Genomic DNA, 22,316 nt, shown 5'->3' on the forward strand with positions numbered 1-22,316 from the left:
TGGACGAGAGGCGTTCCACGAGTGCTGGTCAGAGTTCCAGCGCGACTTCACGAGCGTAGTGTAGGTAGTGTGCAGCGACGTCATGTGACCCCGCGAGCAGGAAGTCACTGGCCCATAGCAACAACTATTAGCGCGTGAGTTTTAGGTCTTCCTCTGTGCACCTTGCACAAGTGTAGATAGCGAGCGACTTTTCAGCAGCAGGACATATTTTAGATGATAAGAGGAACAGGCTGAGTGCCAAAAACGCTGAGATGCTTGTATTTCTCAAGGCTACCGTAATCTGCCAGTGATGCTGCTTAATCAGAAGTAAGGTTTGAGTCTGAAATCTCAAGGTGCAATGTTTTGTTTTTTTGTTTTATTGATTATTGCTGACTTGCTGTCTTATCTCCTCCTAAATATGACTTGAAACTGACTGACTTGAAACAGTATTTTATATTTGGCTATAGCCTGTTTATGTTGCAGTTTAGTTTGGGTATGTTTATTGTTCCTCAGGAAAGCTACAGTATACTGTATAAGCTCCAAGTTCTCTAAGAGCCCCTAGTTCCTCTCATTCGAGTGGAATGTTGCACATTTGATGTGACAGTGTACATTTTATTTATTATGATTTTTATTTTCACATTTTATTTGTTTTTCCTGAAGTAAGCTACAGGTGGTTGTGAATTCAATAAAACAGATGGTCGTCAATTCATGATACTTTCTCATCTCCTAATTTCATTTAAATACTTAATATACAATGTCAATGGTGTTAAGAATAATTAAAAACATAAATAATGCTACACAATAAATAGAATGCTTCAATTGCCATTTTCGACGCTGTGATCGGTGATCGGTGATATCGGATCGGCAGATCACTGATTCCAGTGATCGGTGATCGGTGATCGGTGATCGGTGATCGGCACCAAAAACCCTGATCGGAGCATCTCTAATGAATAATAATATATTATACTCTCACCGGCCACTTCATTAGGTACACCTTTTCAACTGCTTGTTAACGCAAATACCTAATGAGCCAATCATGTGGCAGCAACTCAATGCATTTAGGCATGGTCAAGACGATCTGCTGAAGTTCAAACCAGCATCAGAATGGGAAATAAAGGTGATTTAAGTGACTTTGAACCTGGCATGGTTGTTGGTGCCAGACGGGCTGTTGTGTGATATTATAGTGTCAATATGGACCAAAATCTCTGAGGAATGTTTCCAGCACCTTGTTGAATCTATGCCACAAAGAATTAAGGCAGTTCTGAAGGCAAAAGAGGGGGTCCAACCCCAAGGTGTGCCTAATGAAGTGGCCAATGAGTGTGTGTATGCAAATAACACATTTGACTACTATTGATTTGATAATGATGTATCCTTAATTTTCAAATGTATTCATTAAACAATATTTTGTAATTATTTAAAAACGTATGGGTAATCAGTGATTACCCTAACCCTAACCCTTTTAGATTAAGATTGGCCACAAAAGGGATGAATATCTAGGAATATTTACAAAAAATGTTTAACTACAGTCCCTCCCCAATGGAAGCAATCTTATTTGCTAGCCTTTGGATAGTATCCTATATTCAAATTGAGAAATCTATCATTAGTGTCATTCTGAAGTTCGTATTGCGATGTGCTGGTCTTAAAACTTCAAACCTAAAATATACGATCGCATCGAACTACATGAAAATAAGCGGCATTGAGAAGAAGCGAATACGCGCATGTTCACGTGAATGGCACTAGTGACAGGAGACCCACAACACTATGGCTGCGTTCGTAAACTCGCTCTGGAATCTGATCAGCACTCATGGAATGCCTTTTGTCCAATCAAATTACTTGGTCTCTTTATGACGTTGAACGCAGTGTGCGCTCTGGCGCTCTGAGCGAATTTACGAACTATGACGATAACGAACTACGAGAGACTGAAATAGCCAGAATGAGGCGCGGCATCGCTTTGCTTGCTATTTTTTTTTACTATTCAGATCGGAAGGAGGAATTAATGTTTGCAGATATTAATAAATATTGATTTGTTTTTTTGTTTTGACTTGTCCATCGGACAACTGCAGGAGGAAGTCCACTTGTCCAAACATAAAATGTACTTGTCCCGGACAAGCGGACAAGCCTTAATGTCGAGCCCTGCCATAACATGGACTGGCAGGGCCACAAGAGGGATACTCAACACCGAGGAGACAGAATGAGACTTCTACTCATCAGCACCACAACAATACACGACAGTTCCAATCAACACCACCGCTCAGCCTTGACAGCTGCATTACAGCACGTTAACAACATCATGTCATGTTCCAAAATGTGGCCCGCCAGCTTTTCTCTTAACCAAGCAGGAGTGTACAGAGCTGTGTGTGTGGGGCCATGTCTGAGAGACATAGGACATGTCAGTCTTGTACAGAGCTGGGTGTGTGGGGCCATGTCTGAGAGACATGGGACATGTCAGTCTTGTACAGAGCTGTGTGTGTGGGGCCATGTCTGAGAGACATAGGACATGTCAGTCTTGTACAGAGCTGTGTGTGGGGCCATGTCTGAGAGACATAGGACATGTCAGTCTTGTACAGAGCTGTGTGTGTGGGGCCATGTCTGAGAGACATAGGACATGTCAGTCTTGTACAGAGCTGTGTGTGGGGCCATGTCTGAGAGACATAGGACATGTCAGTCTTGTACAGAGCTGTGTGTATGGGGCCATGTCTGAGAGACATGGGACATGTCAGTCTTGTTATGACCACTGTACTGGCCTAGTGACAACACAGCACAGCCAGGGTGTGTCCCGAACCCCAGATTGTTTTACCACACAGCTCTTGTGACTCTCCTCCTCTGTTCACCCTCCACCCGAGCTCACCTTTCTCACCCACCTATCCCTTCCCTTCCACGAGTGCGGAGGTAAAGTACACAGGAAGGGGTCAAGGGTCACAGAGAACAACATGCTCAACCCAGAGACCGGGGAGTCCATATTAGAGGAATCATCCACAACCTTAAGTAACCTTGCAATAAGAGACCATTAAAATCACTATCACGCAGTAAACATGAACGACTTGAATGCATAGTGCCCGGAAACACGTTTGCCTAGCTGGCAACTAGCACGATGTGGCAACTTTGGTGGCAATAAGATAGGCACCGCACCGTTTTACAATATGATAACTTCCAGTTAGTGACGTTGATATCTGAAATGACAAATGGGTTCGGACGCTAACGATTAATGACTCGGAGCCTTTACGGAACAACTAACGCACCGTCGCACACCAGAAACAGGACATTCTCAACGCAAACAGAAGGACACAATGAACATTAACATTGTACAGCCGTGGTTTTACCAGCTTTCCTGTTTTCACTGCAGGTTGCAGGTTTCCCAGATCACAGTTCCTTAGTAACATTGATTTCATGGGAAAATTGCTTCTTTCTTTTTTTTTAACACAACAAACATGTGGAGTTCCCAGTCTGTCTCACGTACGGAGCTCCAGGGAGGCCTTCCGGAGTCTTGCAGAGTTTTTGTGAGGCTGTGCATTTGAACGTTAGACTGTGTGGTGGAGGAAGCCCTTCTAGTGGGTGAAACCTGTTACTCCACACACACATCTAACATGGGAAAAACACCACAGAGGCTGTAGGACAGACAACTAATGCACGCACGCACGCACGCACGCACGCACACACACACGGTTTGACCTCTCTGCAAGGGATGTATCAAAGACAAATCCCAGCTCTAACACACACACACACACACACAGACAGATAGACAACTCTAACACACAGAACGTTTGACCTCTCTGCAAGGGATATCAGACACAAACCCCAGCTATAACGCGCACGCGCACACGCACACACAAGCCTAGGGCATAATCCATAACCCAACTGGCTGTCTAATTCCATGAACAAGACAACTATTATGAACACATTGCATTCAAGGCTAGGCTATATTATGTACTCCATCACAGAGGGTCAATCCATTGTGCTTCCATTCTGTCTTGACAGCCCATTACCCTAAACGCACAATAGCAAAATAGTGGCCACTTTAAATAATGAATCAGGCCATTAGAGCAGATTTTCACACGGTAGAAAAAGTGAATAATACAGGTTGGCTACTCATTTATTAAACTCAGAACAGCTGTAATCATATGCCAGGGGCCTCATCAATCACCACTGCCATCAAAGTTAAAGCACGTTCGTTGTGTACACCACGACTGGCCGTCAACAACTGTGTCTCTTTCTAGACGGGATGACAGACCTAATAACAACAACATCATCTGGGGATCTGATGGGGTTCATGGCTTTGACTCCAACATATCATCATCAATACTGAACGCATGTTTAGGTAGGTATGTAACGACATAGGTTGTAACGACAACGTTTTTATCCGTAGCGATCAGGGAATGAGATCGCTGATGAAATGTTTCTGGTCTGGAAAAAGCACTTCCAAACCTTAACTGCTCCTCCTGAGACATTACCACCCCCCAGCACTGTGTCTCCCGAGGAACCTGCTTTTCCCCTATACTATGCCTCCTAAGACTCTACTGCCCCCCTTGTACTGTCTCTTCAGTGTCCCCCTTGTACTGTCTCTTCAGTGTCCCCCTTGTACTGTCTCTCCAGCCCCCCAAAAAGAAGACTTTTTCACAACGACTGCCAGTGGCCCCTAGCCTGAGCTAGATTACGCCTCCTGCTGGAACTAGTGGATTGATGATTCACTTCCATAGTCAAATGTATTGATTGTAAGTCGCTTTGGAATGAGGTGTCTGCTAAATGCCAAAAATGTAAATGTAAATGTAAAAATGGAGAGTCAAACCTGACACTTGGTTTGCATATACCGTAAACATGTTGTTCCAGCAAGGGGGCGTATAAACATGTTGCTCTAGGGGAGTGAACTCACTGGTTGTGTCTTTCTGTCTCTGGTGGGGGTCTATTCGAATTGTGTGTGTGTGTAGAAACACAACAGCTAATGTGACAGACACTGTAAGACCAGGTTCATATTATTATTATTATTATTATGGAGGAGGAGGAGGAGGAGGAGGAGGATGGTATTTGGAAACAAATTCCAACAAACGTAAGCCCTGCTCCTTTAAATAAATTAAGATTACCATATTAATGAAGAATGAAAGATTACCATAATTTATGATTATTCAACAAGAGAACTTCTATGAGGGGTGTAACTCTAAATACACAGCCCATTTGTATTCATTCAAGCAGAATCAAACAAATTGAAATGTCTATAAATGCTAAACGTTTGGTTAAGATTGAGTCCTAATTGAATATGTTTACATTACATTTCGGGCATTTAGCAGACGCCTTTTGTCCAAAGTGACTTGCAACAATAAAAAAAAAACTTTAATGAACAGGTGGGAAGGTTTGTCCTCAAAATCTGAAGAAAATCTGTCCATTTCAAACGGTGAAACAAAAGTAGGCTACATATGGCGTTACGGGAATTGGTTTCTACTGTTATATCGCTGTGTTTGTATGGAATCTTTTTCCCAAGACATTTCCCCCCCAAAGGCTGGCTTGGCCTTTGTTTACTCAGTAGAAAGACAGGGAGAACCTGCCAGTTGCCTAGGCCATTGGCTATACCTTGCATCACTCATATCACATCACTCCCAAGGTGACTAACAAATACTTTACTCCAGAAATGAATTCACACTAAGGACACGCTTTGTGTCAACTGTCATCCCAGGCTTACATGCGTACGCAACACGCTTACATGCACTTACGTGCGCCTGGGGGAGAGAGGTCAGTGTGTATAACACTTCCATATAGCTGCCGTTGCCGAAGCCATTTCAGGTCAGGGGATAGAGATTAAAGTATGCGATTTTTCCTAGGAATCGTGTCCTAGGAATCGCGTCTCCAGTCGAAGTTAGCGATGCATACTATGATCGTGCTTCTTGTACACCACTGACGTGTTCAGGAACAGACACGTGTTTTAAAGTGGCTGGGGGATCTTTGCTTGAATCTAGGCGAAGGAGCTACCAGGGACACAGAGGACTTCTCCTACTATGTCACAGTGTCACTTTGAGTTCAACATTCAGAGCTGAGCTACTGGGCTTGACTAAGGTATTCGCAACAGCAGTAAACTCAAACCAGTGAGTTTACAGCTTCCAGCGAGTTGACCCAAACTAAGTATGACGACACAATCTTGTACTTTAACAACAGTTGTGTTGGTTCTGGTTCAAACGATGGCAAGAAGAACTCCCCCGATTTCTTTTCACGGCCATGACCGGCACACGTCCTTCTACGCTTCTTTAAGTGCCGTGGTGAAAGTGCAAACATGAGCAATCCGTCTTTCGTGGCCTAGCGGTCACGCGGAACGCCAGGTTACCCTGAAATCTATAGCATCTGACTTCAAGATGAGCAACAGCACGCTGTAGTCGAGCCCTTAAACTTGACACTTGTGTATTCAATTAGCCCTGTAACCGCTGAATAAACGGACGATAAACAGGCAAAAAACTACCACAACATTATCCGGGTATCTATCTGCATCGGTCTACCAAACTGGCTGAGAATAAAATCACACGATAATTTGTATCATACTACTACTATTGCTTGAATTCCACACATCCCTGAACAGATGAACAGATAGTTTAATGTGCCAGAGCCCTTCACTGCTGCCCTCAGAATGGCCTCTCGCTGTTAACAACATGCAGGAGGAAGTGGCGGCCCACGGCTGCAGAGTGAAGCGAGTGTAGGAGGGAGAGAGTGGGGGAGAGAGAGAGAGACGCGAAAAGAGTGAGAGAAACGTACAGGCCAGAACAGTGAGAGTTGAATGGAATGAGAAAAAGGAGGAAGAGGGGAAGGGAGAGAGAGAGAGAGAGAGAAAGAAAGAAACAAGAGAGAGAGGGGAGAGAAGGGTTGACCTCCTTGTCTCAGTGACATTCTGTGTCACAAAGCCCCCCAGTGTTGGCCACAGCAGCGGATACAGAGCTGGCAGGCAGACCAGAGAGGCAGACCAGAGAGGAAGACCAGAGAGGGAGACCAGAGAGGGAGACCAGAGAGGGAGACCAGGGGCCGACAGCAGAAGCCCAATGAGGAGCGATGAAGACAAACAGCCTGTTTTTGTGTTATTCAAACGCTGGCTATAAATACACAGCCCAGGGCCAGATAAAATTGCAGCCTAAAAATAAAAAAACGACACATCCCTGACTGGCTCTTCATCTGAGGATCTATCCACGAAAGCGCCACCGTCCGAGTTAGTATTCCTGTATTACAGGAGTTAGTATTCCTGTATTACAGGAGTTAGTATTCCTGTATTACAGGAGTTAGTATTCCTGTATTACAGGAGTTAGTATTCCTATATTACAGGAGTTAGTATTCCTGTATTACAGGAGTTAGTATTCCTATATTACAGGAGTTAGTATTCCTGTATTACAGGAGTTAGTATTCCTATATTACAGGAGTTAGTATTCCTACAGGAGTGACACGGTGGAAACTGAAGGGCTTTTTAAATTATTATTATTATTATTATTTCTCTTTTTGCCTCCCCGAGCATCAGATAGCTGGTGTGTGTGTGTGTGTGTGTGTGTGTGTGTGTGTGTGTGTGTGTGTGTGTGAGAGAGAGAGAGATGTTTATGAGTGTGATGGAGGCCCCTTTTTTCCACACCCTGGCCAATCCGGCCATTGTGTACTGTACAGGAAGCTGCCCAAACTGGGGCACATTGAGGCCCCTGAAGGTGTACCACGGACACGCCCCCCACACGGCTATGTGTCACTGGGTCAAAGGTCAGTACAGTGACACGCTCTGCCTCTGGGGGACAGGGATCTGATTGGCTGAAGGGACCTTACAGTCCAATTATCGCTGTAGTCAAAGACACTCGATGGATGGCCAATTCTGCATAGAAGTAAGATGACACATTATATTGTGAATAGCAGAGTGAAGCGGTTTAACTCACCTGCAGGTTATCCTGTATCACCTTTTCTTTTAACCCGAGACGACATTATTATTATTACCCCCAGTAACCCAGGTGAGTCTCACACTGTGGTCAATCAATCTGGGAGGAAGGAAGACCAGCCGGCTGGAGTCATGTTGAAATAACTAACCAGAGATCCAGTAGTGTGGCGGCAAGGATGAGCAAGCTGCTGTAGGCCTGCTGTAATTATGAGCTACGCCACAAAACTGACTGAACATGTCATTTATAGAGGGTGGTGAAAGCTGAAAAGTAAGACGTCACCGTCGCTGTTCAAGTTCAAACCCAGAAAATGGGAGTTTCCCTTTTGGCTGCGCAACGACGGGGTAGTAAGAGTGTAAACAAAAGCATGTGACCAAGCAGCAACACCACCACCACCACCGGGTAACGTCCACCTCCCAAAAAAACACCAGACAAACATTGGTTTTCATACCTAAATAGCGTCAACATAACTCAAGCTTTTAGTCAATCCCTAACACTAACCCTATGTGGGCTGTGGCCCTTCAATATCAAACTGATAGGAAAGAATGGCAGAAATCTAATTAGAGGCGATTCAGGCTAGACGACGCTCTTCTGATTTCATCTAGCCTCTTTTCACAGGCGATGTATCGCAGACACGACATCTGCCATCCTTACATTGGCATTCTGAGGTGGAGAGACTCAAAACAATGATCCAATGTGGCCTGGATCTTCTTCTCACACAGAGCACAAAATTCGATTTGAGCCACTCTTGATCTCCTTCACACCCCCATGCTGTTGTTTTTAATTGTCGTGGTAGTGGAGTTGTTTACATAAGCTAGCTAGTTTTAGCTACCTGACCCGTCAGTCTTTTCATTTTAAACGTTAACAGCCCGCCCGCGTTTGACTGCTCCGTAACCGTGGAACGAGCTGTGTTTGACAGACCCTAAGAGTCTGTCGCTGAGACTGGTTTTCATCTGAATGCAAACATCAGGATCTACACAGCATATGGGGTGGATTCTAAGAAAAGTGCCTCTGTTCCTCCTCTACATCTTCAAAGAGGGAGGAGAAGATGCACGTAAATCACATCATTTGGATTCCACAGCACGGGCCGTGCAATCTACATCTGCGACTCAATTGAGTAGTCTATTAGGGGTATTATTCATGAATCCACTGAATAGCCTATTAGTGGTATTACTCATGAATCAAGGTATCGCTTCCATCCAAGTGTTGCTGTTAGATTAGCTGTACGTCCTCTCTTACAACCACAGCTCTTCTATTGGAAGCTCCTCTTGCAAGGGATGAAAGTTAAACGGCCGTGGCCTGGCCACAGACTGACCTTGGCAGTGTTCCAATTAAGCCTCTGGCTTCTATCAAGGGGCATCCTTTCCCACTTATCCTTTGTCACCAACGATCTAAGAGTGCACAGGTGTTGGGCAAAACACTAAAGCTATTGGTTTCCATCCGTCCAAGTCTTTAGGTAAGGAGCTGAGGAAGCGGGCCCCCCGCGCAAAAAGGTTTGGAATGCAGCCCAGATGTTAGATGGACTTCTAGGAAGGTGAATATAAACAGAGTGTGAGAGGCTGGTCCCACACACTGGATTAAGTGGAGACGATAGAAAGCGAACGTTTAAGTAAAGGGTGGTTGTGGAATAGAGGTGGAGGGGGAGTGGGTATGGTAAAGAGGGATGCCGAGTGCCGACAGTAAAGGGTGATTGTGGAATAGAGGTGGAGGGGGTGGGGGGGGAGTGGGTATGGTAAAGTAAAGGGTGATTGTAGAATAGAGGTGGAGGGGGTGGGGGGGGAGTGGGTATGGTAAAGAGGGATGCAGACAGGATTTCAGAGTGATAATTTGCCTTAACTGCGCACAGACACGCAGGAGGGAGGGAAGGGTGTGTGGGGGGGGGGGGGGGTAACCCAGCATCACGTCTCAAGAATGTCAGCAATGAGCTTACAGACCGCATCCCAACACACAAGAGTCAGAGCCGGAATCACATCCAGACTTATAACAAAGCTGGAAAAACAGAAGGATCCTACGGGACGCCGGAGCCAGAGATGGCCCTTTTCCGAAGACCCAATGAGTGCCTCCCGACCGCATCACATGACGCAATCCCAGAAATGGCTCCCTGCTGCCGAGATTTCCCCGAAAGGGGAAAAAAAAAAAAAAAAAGAGAGAGAGAGTGAGTGAGGAGAAAACACAAGGCGATGTGTGATTTTACTGCATACCTCTGGCTGGGTCACTACGAGTACAGAACAGACATAAAACAAATCAGACCTGGAATGACCCGGAGTTGTGGAGAAAACTGGGCCTAGATGGAAATACACTGGGGTTGCAACTCACACATCTAAACAGAAGGGGACAGACACACAACGCTGAGGGAGAGGAGTGAGTGAGAGAGAGGAAAAAACTAGCAAGTTTAACAAGGCAAAAGAAAAGCGGGAGAAAGGGAGGGGAACGTAAGGGGGGGGAGAGAAAACAAAAGAGAGGGGAGTCAGAAAACAGAGGCCATGGAAAGAGGAGTAGAGGAATTAGAGGTGTCTGAGGAAGGGGCAAAACAAACGAGAACACAGGCCCGAATGCTAAACCAGAGTGACTGCCGGGACGGCCACAACACGCCTGAGAAACACCAAGACAAGACAGAAATGCACCACAGACAGACAACCTGAAACGGAAGAACCAACCGACAGAGCAAACTAGTAGAGTCCTGTCCTTCATCTCCCCCCCCCCCCTCTCTCTCTCTCTCCCTCCCTCTCATGCTCTCTGCATTCACATGGAGCATGCAGCAACAGCACATGACCAGGTGACCTGTGCCCCACAGGATGGGCTGGGGGGCGGGTCCCATGTCCCGTGTTCAATCCCTCCGGTCTCCGTTCCCCCCCCTTCTGTCCCTCTCTCCCCTGTCCAGGCCCCACCGTGTGGGGAGAGAGAGGCAGACTCCCCCTTACAGGGCCCCTCGCTGGACTCTGGAGGGGGGAGAGAGAGATGAGGCAGGGAGAGGCCCAGTTGCTCACACTCTGCTCTCTCTCTCGCGCACGCACGCACGCACGCACGCACGCACGCACACACACACACACACGCACACACACACACACACGCACACACACACACACACGCACACACACACACACACAGCCCTGTCTCTGCAGAGCTCAGCCGAGATTGAACGCTCTCTCGCAAACACAGACAGACAGACAGACAGACAGACAGACAGACAGACACACACACACAAAACCAGCAAAAACAGGATTCAACAGACATGTGGAGGATGTGGTTAGAAAAACTGCTAACTCAGTCTAAATGACAAAACTTAGAAAAAAGTATGCTGTGAACACTCTCAGGCTTACATATGCCACAGAGAAATAATATATACATTGTGAGTGAATTCCTAATGTCATACAATAACACCTATATGACGTGTGTGTAGGCTAATGTTACCCTTTCCAGCGAGCAGCACACGGATCTGAACCAAACAAAGGCTGACACACACACACACACAATTAGCGCTTCATTAAGCCCAGACAACAACTTAACACGTGCACCACAGAGCATGTCACACATGCGTAGCACGCTCTGTCAACAGGGCTCTCTCTATACTGTTACATGTGAGAGGAAGCAACCAATTACTGTAGTCATGGAGGGTGGGTGACTGACTGTACATGGCAAAAAAGCAAAGCTAATGGACTCTACCATCATCACTACTGCTGCTGCTGCTGCTGCTGCTGCTGCTGGGGCCTGAACAACCTGCCACTGTTGCAGTAAAAAAGGGAGAATTAACCGAATGTACGTGAGCATACAATATGCTAAGCTTCTGCTGGTCTGAGCTCTGTTTCTGTTGTGGAGTTACGGTCAGGGGGTTTTGAGAGAGTTTGGGAGAGCCACGTCCTAGGTCAGTTGTTAAGAATGGATAGAGGCTGCTGTGAGTGAAGCTTCCTCTCAGTTCTTATTTAAAAATGGCCAAAAAGGAAAGGCCCAGGCGGAAAAACAAGCCCCAGCCATCCACCTGGAGTAGCACCTAGCCTATCTAGCCCCTTTGGTGTTTCAGGTGTGAGAAGCTCCCCCTAGGCCCAGTAGAAGACTAGATGGAGCCAGATTCCTGCTGCTTTCTTACACCTATGCAGCTGGCCTCTTGAGATCTGCAAACCCCAAAAGTGTGTGTGTGTGTGTGTGGGGGGGGGGGGGGGGGGGGGGGGCTCAGAGATACGCTACTACTAGATGTGTCAATCTATTCTTTCTCAAGGTACACATATGGTCACCCCCTTTCTTTTGACCTCCCACTTCCCTTGTCCCCACTTTGGCGGGGAAAGTGTGTGACGGACTGAATAGTGTGTGTGTGTGTGTGTGTGTGTGTGTGTGTGTGAGATGTTGGGACGCTATCCAGGTCCAGATAATCTTATTACATGGTCATGTACAGACAAACCAGAACTGCACGTTCCACAACAAGAGTGTTGAACTGAAGTGAGCGTTTGAGTTAATTAGGGTGAAGGCTGTGTATTTTTCAGACTTATCAGCGTTTTATCAACGGCTTGTAAATGCATTTAAGTGCCATCTGCCATGAGTATATCACTGTGGCACCAAAGCAGGCTACAGCCTAGATGCAATAGAAGAAACTAAGTTGTGTACAGCAGTCCTGTTGAATAGCCTCAGTCCTGTTGAATAGCTTACCTCGGCCACGGTAAATGCATTTCATCTCTAGGTTACGCTACAAAACAATATATTTCGGATCATTCTCAAATAGGCTTGATTAGTTAATGTAACCTCAGGCTTACCTAACCATCATCTCATTAGCAGCCTTTTCAACCATAGTATTGCAAATAACCAGTCAAGGTGAAAGAAGATATTACACCATGTTGCCTGTCACCAGTAATTACTTGAAGCACATGTGGGTCAATCGAATTTCCATTTTTAGCCAAGAAAAGTCCTGGAAAAATACTACCAGCTGAATGGCAGTTCACTAGTGACTAATTGAAACCAATTTAATTCATAATAACAAATAATAATTAGAATTATCCTAATTCCTAAGAGTCAAGATACTGGTAGGGTATCACACCATGCTGGTGGTGATCCACATGGTGGTGATAAACTGGTTTAAAAGGAGTCTTGATATGACCATTAAAAGAGGGGCACTTATATTTATGGGGGGCTCGTTTTGATGGCTGAGATATATACCTGTGGCCCCCAAATGTGGCTTCCATGGATGGACATAAAGCAACAAAAACTATAATATATATATATATATATATATATATATATATATATATATATATATATATATATATATATATATACTCAATCAAGCTAAAACCAAAACACAAACAAACGACAAAGATAAGGAAAGGATTTAATGAAAACAACAATGCAATTTACCCGAGGTTTTAGCATGTGGGTTGGATGGTAAGACTTGACACCTCTCTTCTTGACCAATTTACACCAAACTATGAAACCTGCAAAAATATCAGAACAAAAATGTTATAATCAATCAAGACTTTTTTTTACAGAGACTATTTGAATACATGAAGTCACTTGCCCATGTGCTATCAACAAAACTAGCAGAACGTCTGCCAGCTGATCTACAGCAGTTGTGACTAGAACACATTATGTTCGTCCAGTCAGCCTCAGAACCCAACGGTTTTTCTGAAGTCTTCAGAAGAGAGTTTGACATTACTTTCGCTTCACGTCTTCCCTCTCTGCAAGCGAGTTTCCTACCTGAACAAAACTTTTTCCATCAAGACCAACTTGCTCTAAATCATTTCGTAGTCGTCGTCAGTGTCTTGCCGTGTATTTTCCCCTCCATGTTCAGTTGCAGATGGAGTCAAGAGAATGACAAAACAACACGGCGTTTTTTTGACAGAAAGATCCGCATGTAATCGACTCAACAACACCGTCCAACTCGCACGCCCAGGAGAAGAAGATTCCCACCGTCGTCTGGCGAGCTGATAGCTAGCGTCGCTAGCTGCTGGGTTAACCCTAAATTGCGGAATCAAGTTCAGGCAATAGATTAACTGTTTTCAGACCGAACGCGACTTGAATTCAACGAATACGCCGAATGAGAACGAATGCGAACTAGTTTCAATTGAACTGCATGCAGTGCGACAGGCGAAACCTTACCATTTACGATAGTCCGACGAGAAATATTCTCTAACCAGACCCTAAATAGATGGCCATTACTTTTTATTACGCCCCGCCCCCCAGCCCTCCACAGAATGGGATATTTTGCCCCAGCCCCTCGAGTAACCAATCAAAGGTTGAATGTACATCTATCCCGTGTTTTGGTTGGTGACATCTTATACCAGCCTTTTTTTGCTTGGTCAAGTCCAACGCTCGTAACATGTGTGTAGCTACTCCCCTTCCCCCAAACAGGGGTGTGTCATGACGTCAGAGGTAACGAAGAGGTAAACAACTTTGACCGCGTGAGGTTTTAAGCAACATTGTTTCACACTGAGCAACTGCGTCATTCACATGACTACTACCGTGTTACAATGTCACAACTGAACGGACGCGCTCAAATGGGAAATTATTCAATGATCCACCACTGTGGCGAACTCTCCTTTGTTATGTGTGCCCACATGTTTTTTTGGCGAGGTGGTACTGTAACTAAATATCGATATACATATTATAAACGTGTCACGTAATATACTATGGAAACATAATGACGTAAGAAACCGACAATTGTATCGACTCGGAGCATCCGTACGTTATTTTATCCCTTCTTTGTTATTGGATGTGTGCGGTGAAGCGTGTGTGAGACAGAGGGGTGTGTCTTCTCTGCAGTATATCTCGCTGTATATGGCAGCGAAAAGCGAGCCCCCGAAAGTAGCCTATAGTACGCTTCTGATCATCAAGATGCTTCTATGAACTAATCTAGATTATTACATTGTGAGACGTTCAGTCATAGAGCAGGGTAAAAATTCGACAGAAATATTGAAGATCAGGCTATAACATAAATAAGCATCATTCGAGTGCATCATTTATTCATAGTGCATCATCTTATACTCAATTAAATCAGATTGGTGGTTATGTTGGTTCACATCCAACCTTGTTTTGGATCATTTGCATTGTCTCTGTGACAGTGTGAGAGAGGGCAATGGCATGGTTGATGCTGTGTGTGTGTCAGGGATATGGGCTGGGGGAGGGGGAGTTCGGGTGAAGGTCAGGGGTGTGTCTCCAGTATAAACACAGTAAAAGCGACAGAAATGAAGGAAAGAGAGTGGGGGCCCATCCCGCCAATACATCCTCTTCCAAACTAAACTTGCTCTCCTGCAGAGAATGCGTATGCTAGACCAGACTGAGGGGGGAAAGGGAGATTGTGATAAGTATTGTAGGGATACACAAAACCGTTGCCCTCATTGAAATTAAATAAGATATGCCATTTAGCTGACGCTTTTATCCAAAGCAACTTACATTGCAATGAGTGCATACATTTCAGTATATATGGTCCCAGCAGGAATCAAACGCACAACCAAAGCATTGTTAACACCATGCTCTACCAACTGAGCCACAGAGGACCACCATAACATGACCAATCAATGACATGTTTTGCAGCTATCGCCCTACACTGACATTACTTTATGGCTTTCTAATTGCGTGCACCATTAATTTCTCTTTTGGAAATTCAACTAGGCACTGAAATAAGAATTTTCAACGTTGTAACGTAAACACATCACGTTATCTGTATAACCTCCTCCTGGATCCATGTGAAAATAGAAATGCTTTAAGACAATTTTCTTTCTTCCTTCAGTTTTTCTCTCTTCAAGAGAGACAAGCATAGCTATGTCCCATTTCAAATCTACTTGTGCCTTGTTGTGTTTAGCAAACGGCCATCAAGTATATTGCAGTCTCATCACCCCTCCACTTATCCTTGCATCGATACAACACTCAGCACAAACCTGGGGTATTCCATCCCTTCCTCCTCATCCTCCTCCTCCTCGCTGCTGCTTTGATGCCACTGAGAGGTGCCACCGGGGAGACATTTTGTGAAACAATAAACATTCCATAAATATTGCAGTCAATTACACAACAAACACACACAGCCTCCACCTAACACGTGCAGATGAGAGGGAAACATGTCAAGAAGAATCATCATTAGAATCATATCACCTTAGAGTAGAATCATCATTAGAATCATATGAACTTAGGTCAGAATCATCATTTGAATCATATCACCTTAGGGTAGAATCATCATTAGAATCATATCACCATAGGGATAGTGGTGGTCTAGTGGATAGTGAGTTGGACTTGTGATCGGAAGGTTGTGAGTTCAAATCCCGCCTGAAACCACACCACTACTAGTGTGCCCTTGAGTAAGGCACTTAGCCCTCAGTTACTCCAGGGGGAATGTCCCTGTAATTCGTAATTGTAAATTGCTTTGGATTAAAAGCGTCTGCTAAATGGCCAAATTAAAAATTAATTAATCATATCAACTTAGGGCAGAATCATCATTTGAATCATATCACCTTAGGGTAGAATCATATCACCTTAGGGTAGAATCATCATTAGAATCATATCACCTTAGGGTAGAATCATCATTAGAATCAGGGTAGAATCCTCATTTAGGGCAGAATCATCATTTGAATCATATCACCTTAGGGTAGAATCATATCACCTTAGGGTAGAATCATCATTAGAATCATATCACCTTAGGGTAGAATCATCATTAGAATCAGGGTAGAATCATCATTAGAATAATATCATCATTAGAATCATATCAACTTAGGGTTGAATCATCATTAGAATCATATCACCTTAGGGTAGAATCATCATTAGAATCATATCACCTTAGGGTAGAATCATCATTAGAATCATATCACCTTCGGGTAGAATCATCATTAGAATCATATCACCATAGGGTAGAATCATCATTAGAATCATATCACCTTAGGGTTGAATCCTCATTAGAATCATATCACCTTAGGGTAGAATCATCATTAGAATCATATCACCTTAGAGTAGAATCATCATTAGAATCATATCACCTTAGGGTAGAATCATCATTAGAATCATATCACCTTAGGGTAGAATCATCATTAGAATCATATCACCTTAGAGTAGAATCATCATTAGAATCATATCACCTTAGGGTAGAATCATCATTAGAATCATATCAACTTAGGGTAGAATCATCATTAGAATCATATCACCTTAGGGTAGAATCACCATTAGAATCATATCACCTTAGGGTTGAATCATCATTAGAATCACATCACCTTAGGGTTGAATCATCATTAGAATCATATCACCTTAGGATTGAATCATCATTAGAATCATATCACCTTAGGGTTGAATCATCATTAGAATCATATCACCTTAGGGTAGAATCATCATTAGAATCATATCACCTTAGGGTAGAATCATCATTAGAATCATATCACCTTAGGGTTGAATCATCATTAGAATCATATCACCTTAGGGTTGAATCATCATTAGAATCATATCACCTCAGGGTAGAATCATCATTAGAATCATATCACCTTAGGGTAGAATCATCATTAGAATCATATCACCTCAGGGTAGAATCATCATTAGAACCTTAGGGTTGAATTTAATGCCATTCATTCACCACAACGAGGCACAAAACACCAGCGAAATGCCAGCCTGTTAGAAACAGATACAGACCTATGAATGTGTTCTTACTGAAACCTTACAGGAACAAATAAATACTTGAATCTGATTGCCACAGAATGTTGATATCTTCTAAGTGTGAGCGTAGTAAGTTTAGAAGCATTGGCTGTGTTTAGTTGGTTTAGTGGCGAGTTGATCCTTGGTCCTGGAGCTTGGGAAGTCTCCAGCTGGCAGCAGCTCTTGATCAAGCTGTTCTGTTAATGGGGATTTATTTGGCTCCACGACACCTCTGTCAGACATGTTTTCTGGCACAGCCATTGTGTGTCCTCAGATGCTCAGGCGAGCGCCCAGTCAGAGTCCCAGTGGCCAGGTTGGCCGTTAACTAGGCTGGCAGGAAGTCATGAAATTAGCACTAGCAGTGGTCCAGCAGGAGAGGACAGGGCTAGTGAGGCGTGCTCACAGGGTCTGGGGGAATAATATTTGTATATTTGTATATCATTTTATATTATTGTAATGGTAATATATATATATATATATATATATATATATATATATATATATATATATATATATATAGAGAGAGAGAGAGAGAGAGAGAGAGAGAGAGAGAGAGAGAGAGAGAAAGAGAGAGAGAGAGAGAGAGAGAATGTTAATAGTAATATATGTAGGTAATATGAATGTTATAATTGTATTGTACTATAGGTATTACAGAATTATGACAGAATTATGGGAAAATACAGAGCTGTGTTTCTTTTAACCTGCATTGAATAAAAACAGAGGGTTGGTGCCCCCTTACCAACCTCCAAAAATGCAACGCTGACCCTAGATCAGCATCTAGGGTAATTTCACCCTACTCCAGTAATAGAACTAGTAAGAACAGGAGCCTTTCTTTTCCTTTGAATGTATCTGGATATCTGGATTTTCATGGAATGAAAATAGACTCAACGTTGAGATGGTAGTGGACTTCAGGAGGAGCCCAGCTCCAACCACCCCCCTTATCATGGGTGACTCCCCAGTTAGCAGTGTGGAGTCATTCAGATTCCTGGGGACAATCATTTCACAGGACCTCAGGTGGGAGGAGAACATCACCTCCACCATCATGAAGGCCCAGCAGAGGATGTTCTTCCTGCAGCAGCTGAAGAAAACAATATGCCGCAGAAAGTGATGGTAGAGTATTACACATCTATCATCGAGTCCATCCTCAGCTCATCCATCACCGTCTGGTTCGCTGCCTCCACTGCCAAGGACAGAGGCATATTACAGTGGATTATTATTATTAGTAGTAGTAGTAGTAGTAGTAGTAGTAGTAGTAGTAGTAGTAGTAGTAGTAGTAGTAGTAGTAGTAGTAGTAGTAGTAGTAGTAGTAGTAGTAGTAGTAGTAGTAGTAGTAGTAGTAGTAGTAGTAGTAGTAGTAGTAGTAGTAGTAGTAGTAGTAGTAGTAGTAGTAGTAGTAGTAGTAGTAGTAGTAGTAGTAGTAGTAGTAGTAGTAGTAGTAGTAGTAGTAGTAGTAGTAGTAGTAGTAGTAGTAGTAGTAGTAGTAGTAGTAGTAGTAGTAGTAGTAGTAGTAGTAGTAGTAGTAGTAGTAGTAGTAGTAGTAGTAGTAGTAGTAGTAGTAGTAGTAGTAGTAGTAGTAGTAGTAGTAGTAGTAGTAGTAGTAGTAGTAGTAGTAGTAGTAGTAGTAGTAGTAGTAGTAGTAGTAGTAGTAGTAGTAGTAGTAGTAGTAGTAGTAGTAGTAGTAGTAGTAGTAGTAGTAGTAGTAGTAGTAGTAGTAGTAGTAGTAGTAGTAGTAGTAGTAGTAGTAGTAGTAGTAGTAGTAGTAGTAGTAGTAGTAGTAGTAGTAGTAGTAGTAGTAGTAGTAGTAGTAGTAGTAGTAGTAGTAGTAGTAGTAGTAGTAGTAGTAGTAGTAGTAGTAGTAGTAGTAGTAGTAGTAGTAGTAGTAGTAGTAGTAGTAGTAGTAGTAGTAGTAGTAGTAGTAGTAGTAGTAGTAGTAGTAGTAGTAGTAGTAGTAGTAGTAGTAGTAGTAGTAGTAGTAGTAGTAGTAGTAGTAGTAGTAGTAGTAGTAGTAGTAGTAGTAGTAGTAGTAGTAGTAGTATCGGCTCCAACCTGCATCCTGCCATCTGTCCTGGACCTGTTCCTCTCCAGGACCAGTAAGAGAGCTGTTCCACTCCAGGACCAGTAAGAGAGCTGTTCCACTCCAGGACCAGTAAGAGAGCTGTTCCACTCCAGGACCAGTAGGAGAGCTGTTCCACTCCAGGACCAGTAAGAGAGCTGTTCCACTCCAGGACCAGTAAGAGAGCTGTTCCACTCCAGGACCAGTAAGAGACCTGTTCTACTCCAGGACCAGTAAGAGACCTGTTCTACTCCAGGACCAGTAAGAGAGCTGTTCTACTCCAGGACCAGTAAGAGACCTGTTCTACTCCAGGACCAGTAAGAGAGCTGTTCTACTCCAGGACCAGTAAGAGAGCTGTTCTACTCCAGGACCAGTAAAAGAGAGCTGTTCCAGGACCAGTAAGAGACCTGTTCCACTCCAGGACCAGTAAGAGACCTGTTCTACTCCAGGACCAGTAAGAGACCTGTTCCACTCCAGGACCAGTAAGAGACCTGTTCCACCCCAGGACCAGTAAGAGAGCAGGACAGATCATGGCTGACCCCTCCCACCCTGGTCACTTCCAGAGTCTCCCACCTAGAAAAAGATTCCGGTCAATCAAGAGCAAAACCTCACGCCACCTGAACAGTTTCCTCCCTGTGGCAGTGGGCCTCACAAACAAGCCCCTGGCCTCTCACTGACTCTGGGACTTCCACCCCCCCCATCACACACACACACACACACACACACACACACACACACACACACACACACACACACACACACACACACACACACACACACAAACAAACAACTGACAATGTAATCTATATTAGTTTTACATGCTCTAATTTACAGTCTTATTGCTCAACTGCCCATTTCTGTCATTGTCTTTTAAACTATTTGTGCTTATATAGTGTTGTTTATTATCATGCACCAACCACACCAATTCAATTTCCCATATGTGCGAATATACTTGGCAATAAAAATAATTCTGATTCTGATAGGCTATACCCTAACAGTATACCCCAGTGTATCATGATCATCACATGTTCTTTATTTTCATAATAGAATGGCAAAAGCTATGTAGTAAACAGGCCATGTTGAACTCAGTTCTCTGAAAAGCCCACAAACCTAAGAGCATAATGTCTCCCGTTATGTAGCCTATGTGTTTTGTAAACTGAGAAAGACTCCGCCAGATAATGGACTTAAACTCTGATCAAATTCATATAAATGCAAAAAAATAACTAAATAACGCTAGGCTATATAATATATATATATATATATATATATATATATATATATATATATATATATATATATATACGTTAATCGTTATATGATGCTGTTTGATGTGATGTGATCCCTTTTCATCTTGAAGCAATTCAGACCAGGCCCTCTCTCTCCCTAGTCTTCTTATTGCACTTAGCCAATCCTTAACATTGTTGAGATTCTTCAAAATCTTCACGTGTTTACACAAGGGGCCAAAAGTCTTATATTTTCCCCCTTCATAATTCTCAGTAAAAAGAGAAAAGCTATTCTACTGATCACATGCGAAAGTACCAAAAGAGGTAGGAGAGGCCAGGTTGAGAATCAACGCTTTTACTCGCCCACAGCCCTCTGCCGCCCTCTACAGGCAGCAAACTAGAATTTCCTTTAGGGTGCAAAACATGCAGCCTTGCAAGTAGTCGTGCTAGTTATAGCCAGAAGGACGAATGATCGGATGAGAAGTGCACGCTTTGAGCGCACCCGTGTGCTTAAATTGAGTTTCTATGCCATGGCCTGGAGAGTGACTTACTGGCGGGCCAGGCGGGGTTGTCTTTTCGGCATATGCGAGCTATGTGAATATTAGATAAGCTAGCTGTTATTTTAGCTAACAAGCTATTCGGTTATGATGTCATTTCGCTAACTATCTATACAATTACCCTAGCAGATGCATTAATAGAGTTAACAAGGACAAACGGCTGTTTTCCTCAATATATGATCTGTCATCATTTGCTTGATCGCTACAGAGCATGCTATTCATCAGCAACCACACAGGAGGCGGGAAGAATAGATAGTTAGCCAGCTAAGACCAGGAGGATTAGCTAGCTAGTTAGCATAGCCTGTCCACTTTCCGTCTCCGCCTTGACTAGTTAGTTAGCTAATAGCTACATTTTAATTTACCATATTGAATTTGTTTTTTTATACCACTCATAACATGTTGAGTTTGTGTAGAGAACCCGTTCCCGTGTGGAGCACGTTATTGGTAAGACTACATATCGTATCGTCTATATGAGACGTAGTTTCCGCCTGTGCAGCCGTGAGTGGTCCCATGGTGTAATGGTTAGCACTCTGGACTTTGAATCCAGCGATCCGAGTTCAAATCTCGGTGGGACCTCGTCCTTTTGCTCTGAAAATGATATGTTGTCACATAATTGATGGATGTCACATGTCTATCAACAATAAACATTAACAAGTCCCTCGAATGCCCCTATATTTATTTTGTATTTATTCGTTTATTTAAAAGGGACAATGGACAGTCATTGACTCTCCCTGAATTAGCTGGGTAGCTAAATTACATCAGCAGTCCCTGGGCAGGTAAATCCACAGGGGAAATACGGCCTCAGATATTATAAACAATTTAAAACAGAACTATTGGACATAGAATATCACATAAAACAGAACTACAGGAAATAAAAACATCACACTTTACACTCAATAAAACATTACATCAAATATTACATCATAAAAAAATAAAAGAATGAAAACATTTTTGGCTCTATGTGGTCAGTGGTCAAATGATTGGTTATCTATCAGCCTTGATTTCAGTTTTGATTTGAAGCCTGTCAGAGTGGAACATTGTTTGATAG

The sequence above is a fragment of the Nansenia antarctica genome (genome assembly GCF_963989245.1).
Source record: "Nansenia antarctica genome assembly, chromosome: 6".
In the NCBI taxonomy this organism is placed as follows: domain Eukaryota; kingdom Metazoa; phylum Chordata; class Actinopteri; order Argentiniformes; family Microstomatidae; genus Nansenia; species Nansenia antarctica.